This window comes from Caloenas nicobarica, chromosome Z (assembly GCF_036013445.1).
Source record: "Caloenas nicobarica isolate bCalNic1 chromosome Z, bCalNic1.hap1, whole genome shotgun sequence".
Taxonomy (NCBI): domain Eukaryota; kingdom Metazoa; phylum Chordata; class Aves; order Columbiformes; family Columbidae; genus Caloenas; species Caloenas nicobarica.
The window spans coordinates 65,370,049-65,385,066 of NC_088284.1; positions in this window are offsets into that span (position 1 = coordinate 65,370,049).

Genomic DNA, 15,018 nt, shown 5'->3' on the forward strand with positions numbered 1-15,018 from the left:
ATATACAGTAATATACACAAATCTTAGTGTCTTTGATTGTGTTTGTAAAGGAAAAAATTATCAATTCTATAACTTTTGGTATTTGATCAACGTTTTATAGGTAACATTAGCAAGAAACCAACTGTTCTTGCATATATATATGCATACATGGGTAATGTGCAAACAGAGAACCTAGCTGCCTACTTGCAGATTTACATAAGGAAATTCGGGTGTGGTGCAAGATGGAAGCTCAATATAGTAATCCAGGTTAGAAATATTTGATTTTAAGAGACACTGTTAAACACTTAGACATTGTCATTCTAATGGGCTGTAGACATTTTATAACAACTCTGTTGAAACAGGCCAAAAAATAAAAAGACTGTTGTTACTGTAGTGGGAATCCAGCGCATGAAGAATTTACAAACTATACTTATATTGCCTTTTACATTAAAAAAAAAAAAAAGTATGCTGAGGAATTTACTGAAATCTTATAATACCAGGAATTTTGACTGCCTTGGCAAAGTGCAAACTTCATGGTTACTCAGACATTAATGTTGAGACATTTGCTTACCCCCAAGCAAAACCATTAACAGCATCTAGTCCTTAAGTTGGTGTCTAAGGCAGACATTGCAGGCCACAGCAGAACAACAGTCAGCAGTGTGAGGTTCTGTGCTATTAATTGGCAGAATTCTTGTTTATATGGAGCTAAAGAATTACAGCTGTTTCATACAATGAGTTATAAATGAGCAAGACAAAACAAATGAGCAAAGCAGTCCTGTCCTGCTCCACCCCACCCCGTGGTCCTAATTATCCCATCACTTGCAGCATCAGTCCCATTAACTTCAGCGTGGGGTTTTTTGTGTGCAAGTCTTAGGACAGTGGCCTCCCAGAGCAAATACACTGGTGATATAAGCAGCAACCAAACAACTAGCCGGGAGTGTAATTTTCTGAGAAGCTCTGAGTAGTCAAAGCCTCATAACATGCTCTAATTTGCTCCATGTCCCCTTTTAATCTGACTCCCTCTCACTCATCTGGACTGTTCCACATCTTTCTTTCTCTTCAGCACAGAATATTACAAACACTAAATGCCAAAATATAACATGAAATATACACATTTACAGCCATTTTCTAGCAAGCTTTGGCCACTATTTATTTCACTGCTAAATTTGACCTAGAGGCATCCATGGCAGATACAGTTGTCTTCACTGGTTCTGGCTTTGCTGTGTGTTTTCCAAATTGTATTTTTCCATCATGATGGCTGGGTGCCGCTCACGGGAACCCCAGGTAGCAGGAAGACTTTACTTACACAAAGCTCAAATGGAAAAAATCCAAGCTGCCTTCTAAACACTTTAAAATAACACTTTCTAATGCTTCCTATGGGTGATGTTGACACATTTACAATGTTGATTTAAAGGTTAGGGGGACCATAGTTCTTCCTTACACCACAAATATAAAGTTACTGGCCCACCCTATCACTGGAGCCAGGCTGAAACGGCTGCCAGCAGATCTCGAGTGCCACGTACTTAAAACATTAAAAACGGGCAGACAGTGGCCTCTGTGGCTGTGAAGAACCTTTGAAGGCCCACGGCTTTCTTCCCCTCCAGGCTGGAGTCACAATCAATACCAAGCGCTGATGCTGCAGTTCCTGAGATATTTGGCCCAACAATTCCTGAACTTTCTGTGCGCCATTTTAACCCAGGTTTGCTGTACCAAAGTGCATGCTGAAGATTTCCTTCATTTCTTCACCCTATCCTTCATTCACAATTCTTTGGTGGAACTAATCTGACTGTGAAGGTTTGTCAGTCTTCAGATGTTCTAATTTCTCAATCACCTGGTCTGACATGATACAGATTTTCTTCAATATTTCATCTTCCACCCCTGGGAAATTTATGTCTGTTCCTGGCATTTGTCTCCCATCTTCCTTTGTGAACACAGAGGGGAAAAATTCATTTAATTTCTTTCTCTCTCTCTTTTTCCCTCTCTCTCTCTTTTTTCTTTTTTTATCCCCTCTCTTTTTTTTTTTTTTTTTTTTTTTTTCCCCCCTCAGCAAAGTCTTCTGTCACTAAATTACTCCTGCCACATCCTGGAGGCCAATTTTCTCTTCCTTTGACCCCTATGTTTCTTATGGTTTAAAAAAAAAAAAAAAGTCTTATTAATCTTTATCTAGGTAGCAAGCTATTTTCCATTCTTCAGCTTTCCTTTGGTTTCTCATTGCCACTCAGTCCTTCCCACAGTCCACTGTGGACTTGGTCTTTTACATTTTTCACATGTCCTTTCTTCACCTTTGATTAGTTTTTCATTTCCTTGTTCTTTATTAGGTGTTGGCAACTCAGTACTGTAGGTGGCATTTTCCTTTTTCCTCTCCCTTCCCTCACCCCTAGCCTGTGCTGAACCACAGCCCAGAATGATGTCAAGAGAGCATTTAGACACCTTCCCAAGATGTGGTACTGACCGATGTGCTCATTAAAGGTCTTACAATGTATATTGCAAGAACTGGTGCATTAACCCCTGCATCCTGGACCAGTTCCAAATGGAGTGATTACCTTCTGCCTGCCTGGACTCCCCTTGCAGTTTCGATGGGATAGATTAATCTCTACTTGACTTGTAGCGTAGCATTGCTATCAGCATGTACCACTTTCTAGACCAAAGGTGACTGGATGGCAGCTATTTTTCTGTTACACGAGGTTCTTTTCCAACTTCACAGTGAAAAAATTTTTGGAAGCAAGGTACTGATTGTCTTTATTGTTCCATGTTTCCTTCCGGTGATTTATAGCCAGAATTCTTGCACAGCCAGTGTTCTACTTGTGGGTAGTTCCTTCTCTTTCTTTCTCCATCCGCACATGGAATGTACTGCTTAAAAACGTGACATACACCATCCCCATTTTCTGCTCTTTACCCTCTTATTAGCAGTTCAGATGATGCCCAAGTCAGACTGTTTACATCCAGCACCACAAAAGCATCATCAGACAGTGGTCTCCAGTTATACGTCTCTTAAAAAGAAGCTGCAGTATTCATAGAGGGCTTTCAACTCAAAAGATTCCTCCCATGACTTCAGGTATTGGAAGTGTTTGCAGAAAGAATAGAAGAAAGCACACTGAGGTGTAAACCTTGTGTTGTCAGTCCATGTAGTATAAATGAAAGCAGCAAGCTGTTTCCTCAGAATAGGTGTTGGAAAAAGCCTGCGTGAGTGACAAGAACCAGAGAGAAAATATTTCTAAGAGTGCTGAAAGCATCCCTTAAGGTTGAGAGTGAACTAATAAGGCAGTAGTTTATTTAGGTTCAGATCCCATGACTGGTTTGTGACCTTTATGCTCTTCTTAATTGTTCTAAAATAAATGGACAAAACTGTCCCTTTCTGAATTCCTATTGTTACTAAGAGCCACATCCTGTCCACATGGCTTCCACCATGAAATGACTGAAGGGCAACATTTGACTCACCCCAGATGAAGAATTCTACTACAAGTTGCTAGGCTGCTTTTTCACTTGCATCCACAGTGTAGCATTTTGACTTGTGAACTGTTGAAAAAAAAACCAAAAACAAACAACTAAACTAATTTTCATACCATTTCCTCCTTTTCTTTTGCAAATCTTGCTGAAATCATTACCTGGTTTGCTTGCCCTTCCCAGCATCATCTAAAGCAACCAAATGATCGTGCAAGGCCTTTGCCTGACCACTGTCCATGAACTTTCATTTTTCACCTGTTCTTTCTCCCCTTCCCTATGATCTTTTATTATCTGTTTCACTATTTTGCACCTGCTCACCTATATTGCTATTTTATTCCCTTCTGCTGATGTGTGTATAAGACCACTTTCATAGACATACCTTTGGATTCTGCTTTTTGCTAGGCTGGACTCAGCATTATAGTTATTTCTGTTCCTCACTGTATGTACCTTCCAGACAGTCCTTTTAGCCTTTTACCTGTACTGATTTCGTATTCCTCCCATATGCCTAAACCATGGTTGATCCCTTTGTGAATGATTTTGGAAGGATCGCTAGTTGAAAAAAAGCAACAAATGAAAGAACACTTGCACGCTGGACTACAGGGAGTTTCAAACCCCAGCATTTCTCTTCCTAAGAAGGCTCAATTAAAGAAATGTGATTCATGAATGGACCCTGTGACCCTTCAGTTGGACAGCTGGAGTCCTTTGGGCCATTTTTATGTTTTGGATATTCTCAGATCTCTCTGAGAGAGTGGCTGAATGCTGATCATCATACACAAATCAGCAGCTTTGATGAAGGCTTTTTAACAGATGCTTGCCTGCCTTCCTTCCTTCCTTCCTTCCTTCCTTCCTTCCTTCCTTCCTTCCTTCCTTCCTTCCTCCCTTCCTCCCTTCCTCCCTTCCTCCTTTCCTTCCATAAAACGTGGCAGCAAAATAGAGTGTGGAGATTTGTAGCAGGACTGAAGATCTGGTTTACAGTACCTTAATTTCTGTTTGGAGGTATTGTTTATATAGTGCATGGTGCGATCAGATGTTTCTTTATTGCATTCACAATTGCTTGGCTTATTTTATACAGTGAAGGGTCACGCTATGCTATGTCTCGTCATGTTGTTAGTGAACATGATACAACACTGAAAATTAAACATGACAGTTAAATGGCAAAAGACAAATAATTATTTTTCAAATCAGGAATACCCTATCAACTTAATTAGCACCTCTCAGCACTTTCCAGGTTTTATTTACAAACATGTTGGGCCAAATACTTTTCTCAGTCGTAGCCATGCAAACATCTATTGTGTATGTCTGAGAGTTAATTTTCTGCTATGTTCGCACTTCATTTTTGTAGACAATGTCTGCTATATTCTTTTCCAAAGTGCAATGGCAGAAGATGAAATGTGATTAAGGTGGGGACTGAGGGGGAGGTATATTGAAGGCATCAGTGTGAGGTATGTGACTGGAAGCAATGAAAGCAGAAAATGTGGTTTGAAAACAAGGCTGAAAGACTCAACCCAGTCTCATGAGTCAAGGGATTTACAAATGAAAAAGTAATATGTCTGAAGGGACTGGTATGAGGAAAGTGACTGCTACCTGACAGTCTTTCTCATGCATCCAGCATTTATGCAGTGGCATGGGCTGCTGTGGCTGACCTTCTTATGGCCATTTTGAAGAAGAATGAACTCTGAATCTATGCCACTAGGCTCTGAAGTCCTCTGTTCAAAGAGGTGTACACAGAGGATGAATCTCACTGGAAGACAATGGGACTTAGGCTGTGGGATTGCTGGGGTGTGTCTGAAAAAGTTAACCTGAAAATCTAGACCATCACCTGGCCCTGATGAGGTTGTGTGTGTGTGGTAGAGGGCGTTGCTATTTATCTTCATCTACCAGCAGCTGTGAGTCTTGTTGTGTCTTGTAGATTCCTCTCCTGAAACTTCACATCGCCCTGCATCTGAACAAACCAAAGCCTGGGAGACAGGCTGTTTCACTCTTATCCTTTGTCAAATACACAATCCTGTGGAAAAGGACATGATAAACCCACAGAAAATCTTGAGGATGGAATATTCATATGTGCTTCTCATTGTGAGGTGTACGTACTTAAAACAACTTGACAAACATAAGAAAAAGGTGTGAGAGCTTCTTATGCTACATAAAAATATATGCCACACAGCCATTCTGGCTCAACTTTCAGAAGGTCTCTGTCAAAACAGGTGACAATTTAAACATGTGCTTACTATAGTATAAAATACATTAATAAAGAATTTTGGCTTAAGGATTTTCCTGGAGAGGAACTACGAAATGAGGCAGAGGGAAGAGTTCTGACAAATGTGAAATTGCTACCTGCACTACAGGTAAAGAGCTTCTAAGAAATTTTGAAAATGCAGACCCACACGAGGAAGAGCAGTTAAACTCTAAGACATGTAAAAAGCCTTGCAGAAGGGTTTGATCTCAGCCATTATTTTAGTTCACTAAAGAAAATGAAGTAATTACTTTTTTAAAAGAAACATGCATAAGCACATTACCAGTTCAAGTACACATAGTATGTGTAGTTATAATCGTTTTTCAAGAAGGCAGGTAGGATTTAACTGAGTGTTGTTTCCTTTTAAAACACTTCGGGTCTGGTTTTATGATAGGTTCAAAATTCTCAGCGGCTATCCTGTTGTGTGACAGGAGTTTACGGCATTAGTTTTACCAGACAAGGACTGGTGGAGTAAAATTAGTCATGTATGTAAATTATAATCATGCTGAATAGTTGTATGTGCTCATTTAGGCATTTTAACAGTGTGTGATGTTATCCTCTCTGCAGGACTAATAAGCATTAGCCATAATGAGGTCAGTCAGTCAGTCAGGCATTATCATGGGATTTAATTGGGACACTGGTCTCTGCTGAAGTGAAAATTAATAACTTTTGTCAATGTTCTGGCGAAATGTTCTGTCTTATTAAACTATGAGGGTCAATTAGAAAGCATTATGTAATAAAGTCCCCAGCAGCAGAACTCAAATTGAGTTATACCACAGTCATTATTCCAGGACGATTGCATTTGAAAATGGAAAACCAGAGTGCCATATGGAGGGCGCAGGTTATATTTACAAGCATTGCATGTTAAAGCTTCGGCAAGAAGGAAACAACTAAACGTAATACTGAAATAAATCAAAGCACTGAAAGTGCCATGTTGTGCCAGGCGCTTAATATAGCCAGAATACCCCTAGATGCGGCTAGGCAAAATGGCACCTGTTTATAAGCCTTGTTTGGGTTCTGTCAGACAGCATCCTCCCTCTGGATCACTCCAATGATTCAAAATCTGGGGCACACCTGGAAGGCTCAGCCAGGCACGTTGACTCATATAAATAACAGTTTATTGTATGGCTATTAAGACCAGAGATTGCTTTTATTAAAGTGCAGTTATCATGATACAACAAATTAAAGAACTTTTAAAGCATGTTTAATGGCCTCTGATATTCCCTGTTCGGTCATGTTTTACAGTACTTTGAATGGGGGAGATGCAAAACCTCTGACGATGCTGGTGTCTAAAGGCAATGCCAGCAGCCAGCAAAGGTGCAGAGAGACTGAGAGGGAGACGAGTACATTTTTATGGGGATGGTGACAAGCTCTGATGCCTCTTTTTCCCCATCCCTCAGAGGAAGGAACAAGCAGTCACTTTGGTCACCTTACTGTTTCTAAGGATTCCCCCTTACCAAAAAGGTTAATAGCATCTCAATCCAAGGGCCTTTTTCTCCAGCATTCACATCCCAAACACAGTTGGAAATGAGTACCCAGAGGCTGAAATGGAGAAGGGCCACTCATCCTCTGCTGCCATCCAAAGACCCCATGTGAGTCCGTGCCAGAGCTGTGCTTAGCTCAGGATGATGGCAGATCAGTGTACCCCAGCTTCCTTCTGCAGGTGGAGGCCACAGGCACCCCTGTGGAGAGCACACAGCCAAGCAAGGCGTTCCTCAGAGGCTTCCTCCTGAGCTTTGTCACCAGCATCGAATTTTCTGAGTGGCAAGGGCCACCTGTGTGGTGCAGCCCCAAGGCTCAGCAGAGCTCCACAAATCCACCCAGCAGCAGCCCAGCAAACCTAGAGCCAACACAAAGTGAGCTGGGATCTCCCAGGACAGGTCTTTAGGAGACGATGGACCTCCTGCTTGTTCTTGCTCTGCAGGACACTGCAAGTCTCCCTGCACAGAGACATTATGCTGGTGAACCACCTCCAATCTTTCTTCCAATCATTATTCACACATATGAGGATGATTTTCTAAAGCACTCATTCTTTGGCCTAACACAGCTCCCATGGATGACTGCAGTAAATCTGGCTTTTACAGAGCAGTGGAAGAATTGTACAAGGACTGTGCGTTTCTGGGAGCCCTGGTCCTGAGGGCAAACTCTGAGGGCAAACTCTGATCCCAGGTTCTGCCGCTGTCAGTGAGGGTAATACCATTCTTACTGGAAGGACTTTTTTTTTTTTTCTTTTTAAATCTGCAACTTTACAGTCCCACAGGAGTTTACCTAAATATTGCCGGCAGTGTGGGGTAGGTTAATTTTTAATGGGGGATTTGAAGAAGCCGAACTGAACTTCTGTTTCATTTAAAACTGTTTAATCAGGGCCAAGGACGTGATTTCCAACTTAGCTGTAAACTGACAAGCTGAATGAGGCATGATTTTCCCTTTGCTCATTCCAGTTTGACGACAGCATGGCTTACGTTGACTGTTTTGGTGTTGCTTCTGATTTACACCAGTGTGAGAAGAGATTCAGGCTTGTTAGCAACCTGTCCCTGACGGAGTGAGAACATTTTGCAACTTAGCTCAGAGCAGCTGAGAATGTCAATATATTTGATAAGCATTTATGAACAAAGACTCAGTGCTAGCCCCAGGAGGTTCTCTACTGTGGATAAAGGTCATCAGCTAGACTGTTAAGAAGCACCTACTAACTTTGGACACTTTATTTTTTCATTGCCGAACTTCATATCTTGCAGTTTGGAAAGAGTTGGACACCCTTTCATCTCTCCTCCTGATGATAACCAAGGCTGCTGGAAATCCCTCTGTCAGGGGTTGATGCCCCCATGTATCAAGGAATGCTCTTGACAGCCAGGGTATCTCCAGCCAGAGACTCGCTCTGGCAGGACTGGTCCCAGCGCCCAGAGCTGGCCATATGCAGTTCTGTGCCTGAACCACAAGACTGTGCTTTCTCCCCTTTAAATACTGCAGGAGAGCCTGTCAGATTTTCTCTCTCTTCAGCCCTGTGTAAGTCTCCTTATCTCTTATTTTCCTTCCTGGGCAGGAATAACGTATGCAGAAGGTTTCTGTTTCAGGCAGACTTGGCTGTGTGTTGTATGTTAGACTCACACCTACACACATGCACATGCATGAACATGCATGCATATTTATCTCCACACAGATATGTATGCCTTCATGCACACAAGTGGAACACCACTCAGATGCTGTGGTTCCAATTTACCATTTGAAAACAATTAGTGTTTATTATTGCAAGCATTTTCAACATAGGGAATACTTTAAAGACAACAGCGATGCTAATTACTTTCAAATGGTGAATGTCAACCTTTTCGAGGTGTTGCTGCACAGGCTAGGCTTCATGTATGCGTCTGCCCTCAACATAGGTTAAGCGCACATTCATGCACAGGCAAACAGACATTCATCTGGCCTTATCTCCCCACTGATGAACCCACAGACACTTCCCAAGCAGGCTCCTTTATCCTTTTCAAGTGCCCGGAACACCAGAACTTTTAGCTTCACTCTGTGTTTTCTCCACTATTTTTTTTTCTTTCATTGCTACAAGACTAATGTCAGGGATTTTTGTTGTTGTTGGAAAGAGTAAGAGGTTGGAAAAGTGCTGATTCTCACTAGTCTTTTACACCTACAGCGTTTAGGAGACCTTAACACAAAACAGTGCCAGGTCTCAGTGCTGGGCTGCCCGCTTCAGTCTTTGGCAAAATGATAATATTTTGGCAGAAGTGCCCTATGTTAACAAAGAAAAGTTTGATTAATCAGCGGGAGGGAAGACTTCGGAGGACAGGGAGTGGGAAAGAGAGAGAGTGACAGACAGCTATAAGATGAAGTCTATTCTAAAAAGTCTAATCAGTTTTTAAAAGGAATAAAAATTTTTAAATCTCTTTGATGATATTCAAAGAGCCTTTTTTAATATATGAGAAGGCACATTCTAAATTCTTAACACTGCTAGTGTCACCAGTCCTTTTTTCCACTAAACCATTTTAATTCCATAATTTAGAAGGCCTTGAAAAGTAGCAGGATCAAACTGCAGTGTAATTGGATACCCTGAGCACTTCCAGGGTGAATTTGGGTCCCTGGTTAGCACAAGAGACTTCTGTCTTTCTTCTAAGATCACATAGAGTGTACTCATTTGAAAGGAGAGATGCAGCAGCAAAGTAAGCTTTTTACAAGGTGGAAATGCATAGCGTGCTGCAGGAAAACACTGGCCGTTTGTTTGGCACTGATGGTTTCTTTGTGATTGGAGAGAATGCTATCAACAGGAAAATCAATGTGGGTTTACTAAGGAACGCTGAGCGATCAGGGAGCAGGGAAGCAGCCGGAGAGAAGTGGCAGCATACTGCACTTCCTTCAGAAACAAATGGTTCCAGCTATTTTAGATTCTTCTGCTGCTCTTCCCCGCTTCCCACGACCAATATAGAGTGTGTTTATGCTCAATTATTAGCTCTGCTGATCTGAGCACTGCAATAACTAATAGAAAGCTGGAAATTTGGATGTGGTCTGAGAAACTAGGGACAACTGCAAGCCTTTTCTGCGGTCCTACAGGGCTTTTAAAAACAGAAGGCGAGAAAGAAAGAGAGGGAGAGAAGAGAATCATCTGAACATCTGCTGGAAAATCCTAACTGGCTTGTTCAGCTGAGTTCAGCAAGAGCAACAGCAACAGCAGAGGAGTTGGCAGGTGTCGCCACACTTTAGCTGGAAATCACTGCAGATGATCTCAAGATATAAATGAGAATAATCTGGACAGTTCTTATATCTCCTCCCTTCCTCTAGATTATTCCTCCTTCCCAGGAGACAACGACTGTATTGTGTGCTTGTTAGCTGGGGGGAGGTATTAAAATAGCTAGGAGCGGGGCTGTGCTTGCAAGCAAATAGCTGTATGTATCAAAGATGTCCTACTCTAGTATACTGCTTTCTTTAAAATGGCTATAGGGGTGAAAAATAACAGAAACTACCAGTCTTGCCTTCAGGAGTGCAAATAATCACCTGTGAAATAGACTAGTTTAGGGTCAGCGGAAGAGTCAATAATATTGCATGGTTTTTCTCCAGAATTTGTGCAATATGAAAATACTGCCTTTGTCTCCAATAAGTCTTCCTCTCTCTCTCTCTCGCTCTCTCATAGTGTGCATGTGTGCATCTATGTTTCAGGCCCTAAGTGTCCCTGTCACTACAGTAACACAGGATTTCACTCATATATACTAAAGTCTGAAGAGGACCTCTTAATTTCTTCACTCATTGTATTCTCCCTAAATTTACGCTATTCCTGGCAGAAACTTTCAAAGTGAATCAGTCAGCAGCCCAAGTCAGGCCTTTTCACCATTTGCTGAGCAGTTCACAGTTATGTTGGCTTCATAGACTTTCCCACTGCACCGTCTCTGTTCCACAGCCTAGCCGACAGGCTCTGGACAGCAGGACAGCTAGATCCAATAAATCTGAGACCTGTCTAGGTGCTTCATTTATCAAGAGGCCTAATTTACCCAGGCCCTTTAGACTAATTGCAGATTTGCAAAAAATGCTGATAATGTAGAACAGTGCATTGTGAATGTCCCTTGCCATATTTCTGCTAATGTGTTTCATCTGGAGTACATAAAGAGACAGGGATGCTGATTTTAGACACAGCACTTTGGGGCTAATCCAGTTAAATGATTATTCCTAAAAATCTGCAGTGATGTCATTTTCCCTATAGAACTCTGCCAGTTGCCTTATTTGCTTTATTGTGAGAAATACGTGATCCCAGGCTTTAGAAGTTCACTCTGTAGTCTTGTTCTAATACACTGTAACTCTCTTGTCCCACTCTCGCAGCTCCTCATTCCTTCTTGTTTGTAATAGCCATGTTGATAGCAAACCCTGGCTTGGGCTGCTGTCTTTTGTGTATAGATTGATAAGGAAGAGGTACACAGCCCTATATATACAGCTACCCACTATATTTTTCTCAACATGCAATTCCTTCTTTCCTTTCCCCTCATTTCTCCCTTTCCTCCAGAGACTAATATTCCACTGTGTTTTGGTCACTTTTAATACCAAACTTTGCTTATCCTTGGCCCCCTCTTCTACACTTTTCTCCAGGATTCATCACCACAGTTTTTTCTAAGCTTCTTGTCTTCATATCCATCATCTATTTACACCAAAATCTTATTCCATGGCTTTGCATCAAATACAGCTTCCATGTTCTTCCTCAGATATCTTCTCCTATTCATTTGCTCCTGTGAATTCTTTGTGCTTTCCTTCATGCACCAGAGAGCTGTGTGGGGCACACACTGAATCTCTCTGTGTGTTGTGAGAAGAATCCAAATTTTGTTTCTAAAAATCTCTCTGTCATGTAACTGATGCAGTGTGCTCACTGAGGCAGAGGCCAGCTGACTCATTATGTAAAACACTAACAAATACTACTATAATAATCATTATTATTATTATTATTACTAATAAAGATAATATTTGTAAAGCAGCCACACAATTCTCACTAATTCCTGGGGGCAGCTGCTAGGTGGTCCCAAGTGCATTTCACTACTCCACTGACACATTAATGCTGGCTTTTACAGTGTGGATTTTGGGAAGAGATTAGGATCTGGAATAGATAAAACATCGGGAGACCCTTATTTTTCAGTAAGTGGCTGCACAGGTCTGTGGTAAGGCAGCCTCAGGAATTTGGCACTATAAATATTACACAGTTTTGGGAGATAGCCTTATGTTTATTTGTTTATCTAGCACCAGCTCCTTTGTGGGTAATCAATGGAGCCTTCCATGAGGAGATAGAGGAGAGCAGTGAGGGTGTCTTCTCAGGTGTTCCAGCAAGACTGCCTGTGACTTATCAGTGTTCAGCAAGCAGATGGCAACCCAATCCCACTGCTATGGTATGAACAAGAAACCAGCTTTAAAGGTTTTTTCTTGTTTCTTCAGGTGCCCCTCAAGTATAACCCCAGAGTTCAGAGAAATTAGTATACGATGAGATAAATCCTGTCCAAACAAGGCAGGTAGATTTGCAGAGAGTTTGGATTTGCACAGAGGGACCTTATAGGCCAAATACTGTAAGAGACTGCATGCTCTCAGGAGAGGAGGCTCCTCTCTCAGGGAAATACCTAATATTTGAAAACTGTCAGATAAGGACACTCTATGCTATTTGCAAAGATCCTGGGTACTTCTTGAGCTTGTCTCTTACTTTGTCTCATCTACCACTTTAAGATATCCTTAGCCATTCAGGAACAGTGAAAGAAGCAACGTTAGAGGCATTATTTATGGTTCTGGTATTAAAAAAACCCCAAAGTATCCCTTTTCTTCCTAGCCAAAAGTTCAGCTTTGCCAAGCCCTGCAGTCATTAGGCTGATGCAACAAGATGCATCCTGTGTAGCATGGCCTTGGGACAGGTGTCAGAGCATGTGCACAGGCACACAGTGAGAGCTTCACATTTCTCATTAGTGTTACAGGGGTGAAGGGGAATTACCTGACAAGTTTCTTTTTGCCCTTCTCCAAAAACTCTGTCCTCGTTGCTGTGTAATCTTGATAATCTTCATTTCTAGACTCTTGCAGGCAACTTCTGGACTGCAGAAAAGCATTCGAGGGGGAGGTGGAAACTAATGAAAGTCTGGCTGACATTTTGATCACACTCATGCATATATCAAGATTATCCCATAGGCATATGTCACAGGGAGAGAGTAGTTTTTCCATATTAAAGATGGCATTAACCTTCTATCCTATCTTGCTCCCTTTGCTATTCCCAAACCCTGTAAATATTTCATATGTCTTCCATCCCACTCCCCCACCACTCAGCTCTGTTAAAAATGGCAAGATGATGAAAAACCCAAATTTGATCCAGGTCCTTCTTTGTCTCTGAAGTAATTAAGTCTCATTCCCTTTTTGTGCTTAGAGTCAAAGCTAGCTGATTGTTAAACATCTGCCTCATGTTGCTTTTCTCCCAAAGATGCACCAGTGCTAAAATAATCCTCACACAGGCCCCTCAGGGGAACCTTGGACCAGTCACTGTTTGCTCCAAACTACGTTTCATCTTGCTGTGCCATTCACAAATGCATTGCAGGCAAAAGTAAATAAATAAATTAGTCTCACTCTTTTGGGGAAAGGTTGGGACTTTAGAGAAAATGCAGGTTTTTGCAAGTCTGAGATGGTGTTAATCCACACTGGTATCTAGGAAATGTTCACTACAGTTCGTAGTCACCCATTTGCCCACCTCACATCTATGGAAATGCCACATTGAATGGAAACATTACTGCTACGGAGACTGTGGTTCTCTACCAAAGTATTTGGTCAGGACTTGAGAGAAACCACTGAGAAACTGACTGAGAGTTTTGGTAATAAATGATATAGTAGCTGTCATGGAAAGTCAATAGGAATTTTATTGTAGCTCTGAACATCAGTACATCCATATTCCTAAGTCCTTATCTGGAAAATATTTTTATCTTTAACCTAACAAGGAGAAAATTCACCCTGACAAAAGATTTTGACTTGTTACACTGCTTTATCTAAACTTTCCTAATCAGTATCCAGGTCCTGGACCAGTGTCACATAGGGCCAAGTTAAACGGCTTCAAGACAGGTTCTGACCCAGCCATTCTGAGAACTGCCACTTACTACAGGAGAACAATGACTCTCCTCAGAATAAAGACATAAGAATATTTTTGTGCTTACAAAAGCGCCACTGAACCAAACAGACCAACACTATGCTTTAGAATGATGCTGTTTAAAAGTAAAATGAATCCATATATTGAGAAACTAGGTTACTGAAAAGAAAAATGTTGGTTTGAAGCTTCAGAGGTAGTCTTCCTATGAACCTTTTAAGCTGTATATAAGTAGAAGAAAGTCATAGCAGCAAGAACACTTTTTTTTCCCCGTATTGATTTTTGTTATGTTTCTGGTGACTTACTGAGAAGGTAGCCAAAAGCAATTTGTAAGTACAGTAACACCAGTAGACTCTAGAGCACTCGTACTGAAGTGCCACAGGTTGTACAGGGTGCATGGACAATTCAGTGCAATTCTTAAACCTTACTCTATATGGGTGAAATTCAGTATTAGCCCTTTAATTTCAGTGTCTTATGGTGTTTTACATAGACTGAGGATCGGGCCTAAGGTACTTCCAGTAGTAGACTTTATTTTGTGTTATCCAGTATTCAAGTAAAGAAGGAAAATAATGAAATGCATGTTATAATTTTACACCATTTTAATAAAATTATACATGGTTGAGATGGTCATTTTTCCTTGTACTTTTTTGTACCCTTCAGGACCTTACAATTCCATCCATCCTTCAGAAACAGTCAACCCATTACCTCACACATGCAGGAGTTTCCAGCTTTAGTGGAAGAGAGTCCAGCAAAATTAATCAATCAACTTCTGTTCTTACTTGCACTCACAGAA